General features: G+C 37.3%; 1 pseudogene; it reads left to right on the forward strand.

Moving 5' to 3' along the window:
- Nucleotides 1-314: 314 nt before the first annotated feature.
- Nucleotides 315-788, forward strand: LOC107532499 (SUMO-conjugating enzyme UBC9 pseudogene; annotated as a pseudogene).
- The last annotated feature ends 6,005 nt before the right edge of the window (nt 789-6,793 follow it).

Genomic DNA, 6,793 nt, shown 5'->3' on the forward strand with positions numbered 1-6,793 from the left:
AAAAGGTTACTTGGAACCAGTAGGCCAGGGAACTGAAGGGCTGGATTTTGATGGAACACTGATGTCCTCCAGGCAGATGGCAGGGTTTCTTTCTCATGGAGAGGGAGACTGAGCCAACAGACAAAGGCCTTCATTTCATTTATTATACTAACAGGAAAGGGGCAGAAAGTGTGATAAAATTGCATGAGCCTGAAAGAGTGAGTTTTATAGGACAGGGGTGGAAGTAGGTATGGTGTAGAAGCAAAGGTACAATCCTGGGGCTCGGGAGGGAAGTCCCGAGACAGAGGAATCACTCTGCTGCCTCCGTGGCCGCCCTAGGACTTTGAGTATGTCGGGGATTGCTCTCAGCAGACCCGCCCGGGAGAGGAAAGCTTGGAGAAAAGACCACCCATTTGGTTTTGTGGCTGTCCCTACAAAATACCCTGAAGGCACGATGAACCTCATGAACTGGGGGTGCGCCATTCCAGGGAAGAAAGGGGCCTCTTGGGAAGGAGGCTTGTTTAAACTACGGATGCCCTTCAAAGACGACTATCCACCCTCACCTCCAAAATGCAAATTTGAACCACCATTATTTCACCCGAACTGTGTGCCTGTCCATCTTTGAGGCAGGCAAGGACTGGAGGCCAGCCACAACAATTAAGCAGATCTTATTAAGAACACAGGAACTTCTAAATGAACCAAATATCCAAGATCCAGCTCAAGCGGAGGCCTACACAATCTACTGCCAAAACAGAGTGGGATATGAGAAAAGGGTTCCAGCACAAGCCAAGAAGTGTGGACCCTCATAAGCAGCGACCTGTGGCACCATCAAAAGGAAAGGTTTGGTTTGGCAAACACTTGTTTCCAACATTTGCAGATCTAGCCTTGCTCTATACAATTACTAGTCACCTAGGGGAGGTGGGCAGGGGCATTTTCCATTTCTGCCGCTGGTGCACAGTTCTCCACTTGCTGAATTGCCCAGTTTTTCATACAGGGTCTCTTCCTTCAGTCTTCTGTATTTTTGATTGTTATGTAGAACTTGCTTTTATTTTAATATTGATGTCAGTATTTCAACTGCTGTAAAATTATAAACTTTTATACTTCTATGAGTCCCTGAGGAGCTAGTTCCCTTTGCTGGCGGGTGCAGGTGTGCTTCCCACTGTCTGAGCCACACGTAGCGTGCAGCTGGCTGTATGGAAAAGCCATCAGCCTGTCCCTTGCCCTCACGCCTCTGTCCTTCACTCTGCAGAACCCGGGTTGTGTTGCTATAAGCCTCAGATCTGAAGTCAGCCAACCTCTTGTTTCCACATCACTTCCCTTGTGTTTATATGGCATTTTGTCTGTGTTGCTGTTTAGAGTAAATAATCTGTTTATATAGATAGATATATAGATGATGATATAGATATAGATGATAGATATAGATATAGATATAGATATAGATATAGATATAGATATAGGTAGATATAGATATAGATAGATATAGATATTGACATAGATAGATGATAAATAGAATCCTTAGAGTTCTGAATCCACAGGAAGATAAAGGAAGAGAAAATACTATTTTCTTCCTGTCCTCTTTGGGAAGAAAAATATTTTTCTCTACACCCAGTTAGACCAGTCTGATTGTTTGTATCAATTCCTCCAAATATCCAGCAATATCATTTCTGTCAGTATGAATATAGTTTAAATGGGAAGTTGTGAGAGGTCAAAGTCATGGGGCTGCCAACCCACTGCCATTTCAAATGAAAGTTTAAGTAAAATCTTTATTACATATGTCAGCATATTATATATATTTGTCAGTGGGAAAGAATATTCAGTTTACATAAATTTTAAGAATTTATAATAATCTTCGGCTATTAATGGCTTGTGGCAAAGTGATGCCAATGTAACAAGACAATTTAATTAAAAAATTCATAACCAGTTTTTAAAAACAAACCTGGTGATTCAAAATGATTAATCTGTTGATTTTAATACTAGTTTAAAAGCAAAATTTTCTGCCTTTCCATGTTCTCCACAACAACTGTTTTATTTCTATTTTTGCCTGTTGCTCATAGAAAACAATAAACTGGAAATTCTAAGACAGACGGCTACTATTCTATTTGTAGTTTATTTTGAAACTATGCAACCCAATACATCGGCCATCATCTGGAACTGGTTATCAGAAAATGATTTAAACTTGATGTTGAATGTGGACCCAACTGGCAAGGAAAGTGGCAGACAGTGATGAGACAACCACTGTGGAGGGGACCGCTCTCCTATGGAAGCATTTGAAGCAGTTCCTAAGATTTTTATTTTATTTTTTAGTTAAATTTTAGTCTATTAAATTTCAATTTAGTCTTTATGCTTGCTTGCATTTGTTTCCCTCCCATCAAACCTCTACATTTGCCCCATTTTCTTACCAGATCACCTTTTATTTTATAGACTACAGGGCTAAAGTCCCCATGTATTTCCAAAATGCATGCTTTTAAGGTTTATCATGAGGGACGGTGATATATTCAGACATTTTCTAGACGATTATTTTATCACTTTGTGGTTCCAGATTCTCTACTGGTATCTAGGAAACATGGAGAGCTTGCAAATCACAGGAGGACTGACTCACTCCTTCTTATAAAAACAAAAATGCTAAAAAGAACATACTTATTCAGAATTTTAGCAAATATATACCTGTGTTAAGATAGTGCAGTTCACCTAGCAAATACATATATGTATCACATATCATATGTACATGTGTTGTTTTATTTTAAATATGTTTTTATTGATTTCAGAGAGAGGAAGGAAGAGGGAGAGAGAGATAGAAACATCAGTGATGAGAGAGAATCATCGATTGGCTGCCTCCTGCATGCCCCCCACCAGGGATTGAACCCCCAAGCCAGGAATGTGCCCTGACTGGAAAACGAGTCATGACTGCCTCGTTCATAGGTTGATGCTCAACCACTGACTGAGTCAACACTGGCTGGGCATATGTACATGTTTTGATATTTTAAATTAATTGATCCTTTTAGCAAATCTATTTTGTATTCTTACTGTGTTTCAGATAATGCATGGGTCTTAGATGTAAACAAACCAGTCAAAATTGCATTCAAAAAGAAATTTAAACAAATAAACATACAAATGGTATAATTTTAGTAAATCACAAATGCTGAGGGGAAACTTCAGTGTAAGGGAATAGAGAATGACCAATGGATAGAGATAGGAACATATCAGATATGTTATTTCTTTAAATCAAGTTTGTAATATTCCCTGCATAAATATTTAAATAGATTTTAAATATATATATTTTTATTTCTGGCTTTGCAATTGATAAAAAAACCCTAAAAACTTTCCTTTTCCCTCCTCTAATCATTATTATTTGCAGCTTTTACCTAGAATTTTACATTTGCATGTTAAGCACTATTTTTTCCTTATGTAACCATCTTGGGTAGTTTTGTAAGGGGGGGGGCAGATATCAGTTTCATTTAGTACATGAGAGGGCACAATGCAAGTAGAAATAAAATCAAATATTCAGATATTTAGTAAAGAATGTGGTACATAGATCTCTATTTCAGACCTGGATTTCAAATTCTACCTTTTATTTGTTAATTTCCAGTTAAAATTCTTGGGTCTCATTTGCCTTATCTGCAAGTGAAGACAACATTTTCTAAATTTCAAGACTGATGGTTGCATAATCAAACTAATTCAGGAAATTTTCAGTTCTAATAATTTTGAGTCCCAGAAAAAAATTATAAATCATGTTGTAGGTAATAATGATGTATTTTGAGACTTGTAAATTTCAAATTTTGCAAATACCACTGTAGCAAATACTATCTTTAATTAAATTCCATTCTTTTTGCTTGTTTGTTTGTTTGTTTTGCTTGGAACACTTGTTGGGTTAACTTAATGGATTTTTTTTCTTGTTTCTTTTTAGAGCACACAGTAGACTTTTTTATGTCCTATATTTGAACTACCATCAAATTCATCTTTTTACTCTTGCTAATTCCAAACTCTATTTTCTGGCAAAGAACCATCACCTTTAGCTTTCTTTACTTCTTTAATTAGCATTAACCTTTGGTTTTTGGTGGTATACTTTTCCCTAAGAAATAAACTTGTCTTATAACCATATAAACAAAAAAGGGAGGGCAACATGACTTCGTCTTACTGAACCCACTTGGCTTCTAGTGACCACTTCATGATGCTTACAACCCACCCACTACGGGCCTGTTTCATACACTTACCCAGCATCAATACGAAGCCTGCCGGTCTTCAATTCATGTTTTCTATTTTCTTCTCTTTTTTTACTGAAACAAGGCATTTCTCAATTTCTAGTGTTCAGCAATAGACACATTACAATCTTATTTGCAAGTTATTTCAGTCTCCTGGGTTGTAATATATTGGAGCCAAAAGTCTGGAAAACAATTAGGTCAAATATTCTTTGTTGTCTGATCGCCTGCATCACTGAAAGTGGGCATATTTCAGAGAAGAGGAACATCTTGATACTCTGAGTATTGGAGTTTTCCCAAAGGTAAATGATCACTATCATTTCCCTACATCTCTTACAAATAACTATCTAGCAAGAGGGTGGAATGTGGGCATGATAGTATTTTCATCATTACTTAGGCCATGGCCTTTGCTAATGCCAATTGTCAGTGGGCCCAAAACACCAGAAAACCAAGTAATACAGAGACAATATCAACTAATTCTATATTCATGAAGCTTCATTTGTTTACTTACAAATGAAGAAGTGTATACTAAGGAGTATAAATGAAAGACTGTTTTGAGTTGAGGCAGGTCTGAACTGTAAATATGATCTGCAAAGAATCTCCCATAGCCACACCCTGCCTTAAATTCATGGTCTACTTGAGTTTCTTCATGTTCAGGACAATCCCCAAAGGTATTAATCCCCTGCTTTGAAAGGTACTATTGTGGAAAATTTGGTACAAGCTTTCTGTTTGTTGATTTCTTGTATTACCATGTAAGACAGAATATATTTGTTTATGTACTTCCTTTCTGAAGGGTTAAACATTTCTCCAATATTTTGGTAAAGTTAATGGAGTCAATGCTGACACACTAATACAAACAAATCAAATATGTTCCAATCACCAATAGAACGCATTAACAAATTATCTGTGATTAGAATAAGCATCAGTAAAGTTGTCATCTCTCATTTTACCAGAATGCTTTGTTTCAGTCCTCCTTTTGAGGTAATGCAGTGACTTAGTGCAGTGATTGATTTGGGCCATTAATGACAAGTCCAAGTAAGTTTTAGTTCATCCATCTTCCCTTAGTCCAGACAAAAAGGCTACTACAAATAAACATCATGTCTGAGTGATTTTTGACAGAAAGGACTCCAAGGAATCCCTTGGCATATTGTATACTTGTCTCTTCATCTACCTGCCAGGAATGGCACAGCTCCAAGTGAGGCCCTGGAACCTTGAATTTATCATGTCCAAGAATTTAACTGTAAGATAACCTTTGTGGGACACTAACTTGACACCTTGAAATTTTGGTACAGTTTCAAGGGTCTCTAAAGCTATCTGGGTGTTGGTACAGAATGACACATAGAAACACAACCCCTGACTATAATACTACACAGAAATGCTTGCAAATATGTGTTTCTGCATGGTGTCTCTGTGTCCTGACTTGAAAATGACAAAAGTGAGAGGAGAAATTGTGCTGATGGGACACTACTATTTTTATTTTTATGATAGTATTGCTTTCAAGTCTTCCTTTAGTTGGCTCTGAAAAGTGATTTTTTAAAGTTTCTGTTTCAAAGACCATGTGGATATACATGGCAGGTGAGCTGGCATCATATTGACTGGCCAATTCTTCAGTGCACATTTCATTGAAAGCTCACTGTTCCTGCTTTTTAACTGATTCCCTGGAGGATTCTGTTCTCATCTCTGCAGGAAGGTGTTAATTATCTTCCCCTAGTACCTCAAGGGCTTCTAAAAGCAAAAGTATGCAAAGCAAGATATTCAGTAATTTGAGAAACTTCCTCATATGGTGGAAATCCAGTGACTTTATTAGCATGACTAAATTTAGAACAATTCTATACATCTGCTGGGTTTTAAAAAAAATTTTATTTTTCCATTATAGTTGACATTTAATATTATATTAGTTTCAGGTATATAGAATGGTGGCTAGATATTTGTATGATTTATGAAGTGATCCCCCTGATAAGTCTAGTTCCCATCTGGCACCATGCATAGTTATTACAATATTATTGACTATATTCCCTATGCTATACTTTAAATCCCTGTGACTATTTTGTAACTACCAATTTGTATTTCTTAATCCCTTCACTTCTTTCACCCATCCCCCCAGCTGCCTCCCATCTGGCAGCCATCAGTTTGTCCTCCATATCTGTGAGTCTGTTTTTGTTCTGTTTGTTCATTTAGTTTTTTTTTTAGATCCCACATATAAATAAAATCATATGGTATTTGTTCTTCTCTGTCTGACTTATTTCACTTAGTATGATACCCTCTAGGTCCATCCATGTTGTTGCAAATGGTAAGATTTCCCTATGGCCAAGTAATATTCCATTATATATATGTACCACCTCTTCTTTATCCAATTGTCTATTTTTTTTTTTTTTAAATATGTCTTTATTGATTTCAGAGAGGAGAAGGGAGAGGGAGAGAGAGAGATAGAAACATCAATGATGAGAGTCATTGATGGGCTGCCTCCTGCACACCCCTTACTGGGAAGATCGAGTCCTGACGGGGGTCATGACACATGCTCTGGAATCGAACATGGATCGCCTGGATCACAGGGCGATGCTCAATCACTGTCCCACACCAGCTGGACCAGCTGGGCTCCAGTTGTCTATTGATGGACA

The sequence above is a fragment of the Miniopterus natalensis genome, chromosome 1 (assembly GCF_054644295.1).
Source record: "Miniopterus natalensis isolate mMinNat1 chromosome 1, mMinNat1.hap1, whole genome shotgun sequence".
Taxonomy (NCBI): domain Eukaryota; kingdom Metazoa; phylum Chordata; class Mammalia; order Chiroptera; family Miniopteridae; genus Miniopterus; species Miniopterus natalensis.